The following is a 1,716-nucleotide window of genomic DNA, read 5'->3' as shown; positions in this document are numbered from 1 at the left end:
TCTGTACTTTATTTGTTTGCATTCTGGACTATGTTTATAGTGTTATAATAATTTATTAATATAATAGTATACTAATATAATAGCTTACTAATGTAAGCTTTTCCAAGGAAGAGAAGGGGTACTTTTTGTATTCATGCTAGTTTTGTTTACTGTTGTGACTGGTATAAAGGACATATTCAGTGACATGTATCCATGTTCAATCATCCAATATATGCCTACATCAGAAGTTTTACTTGAGATTTCTTCACTTTCTTAGATCTTTGTCTATTTAACTACTTTATTTTCTATATTTAACTTTTCTTGCTTTACAATTTTATACTTTGTGCAATCTTTATAGTCAAGATTGTTTGAATAAACTATTCAAATGTGTGGTGGCAACTTTTCACTTAATTTCATGTTTATGTGGTCCACAACATGCATTATTAAAATAAATCTCTCCATTTCATTGTATAAGAAGTTATAATTATGGATCTTCTTAGGGTTGGACCCAGTTTGTGGTGACATGGCTAGATGCCCCAGGAATGTTGGAATTATCAGTAAATAGGAGACCCATTATGGTGCTTCCCTGTGGAAAATGGTGAAGAAAATTGACATAGCCAGCAAACCAAATACACTCACTCCCTCTGTAGCAAAACCAGGATGCAAAACTGAGCTAGGAGGATCTGGTACTGTGATATCTGCATGAAAATGGAAGCCATGACCTGTGGTGCCTGGAGTTACAATACCACTTTTGTCCTCACAATAAAATCTACTATCATAAGACTAAAGGAATTGAAAGACCAGTGAAAGAGTACAATTTAAAACATTGCTAGATTATAATAAATGGGTTAATTCATGTAACAAAACCTTTAACAACTTATATTCATGTAAAACCCAACTTTCCTCTAATATAATTTATATTATTTAGATGTTTATGCATTTATTGGATGTCTTGACATATTTGCAAGAACAAAATTTGAAAAAGTGACAGAATTTGAAACATAATTTTAACTTTTGTTCAAGTTTTTCATTTTAATTTTATACTATATTTAAAGGATTCCTTTATAAATTCTTGTTTTGGGGGCGCCTGGGTGGCTTAGTCGGTTAAGCGTCCGACTTTCGCTTAGGTCATGATCTCGCGGTTCGTGGGTTCGAGCCCCGCATCAGGCTCTGTGCTGACTGCCGGCTCAGAGCCTGGAGCCTATTTCAGAGTCTGTGTCTCTCTCTCTCTCTCTGACCCTCCCCTGCTCACGCTGTCTCTCTCTCTCTCTCTCCTAGAAATAAATAAAAAATATTAAAAAAAATAAATTCTTGTTTTTGTACATGAATTTCCTCAACAGATTTTTAATTTTAAAATTGGACATTTATACAAATTATTATTTCCCTACATCAAATCAATGAACCACTCATACGTATTTGCACAATTTTTCATATTAAGTAAATGCACGTACATAAAATAAATGTATTTGTGTTTTTGTGATATAATGCAAAAATTTAAATATAGTATATATATTTCTATATTAATAAACATGAATATATAATATATAATAATATGATTTATAAATTATTATGTATTATGTACACTGTACATTATATAAATATTTCTGGTTTAACTTTTCCTTTGTATTTCATAACACCATTTTTTTGCATCTGTATTTGGTATCATATTTTTTCTTTTTTTAAATTTCATTTTAAAAATTATTTTAATTTATTTTAATCATAATAAGTGCACTCTTT

At 30.5% G+C, this 1,716-nt stretch overlaps 1 pseudogene; it reads left to right on the top strand.

Annotated features, from left to right (window-relative positions):
- The first annotated feature begins 502 nt into the window (after positions 1-502).
- Positions 503-786, top strand: LOC144241397 (putative ribosomal protein eL43-like pseudogene; annotated as a pseudogene).
- The last annotated feature ends 930 nt before the right edge of the window (positions 787-1,716 follow it).

The sequence above is a fragment of the Crocuta crocuta genome, unplaced genomic scaffold, assembly GCF_008692635.1.
Source record: "Crocuta crocuta isolate KB4526 unplaced genomic scaffold, BGI_CrCroc_1.0 scaffold520, whole genome shotgun sequence".
NCBI lineage: Eukaryota > Metazoa > Chordata > Mammalia > Carnivora > Hyaenidae > Crocuta > Crocuta crocuta.
This window is presented reverse-complemented; position numbering and strand designations above follow the sequence as displayed.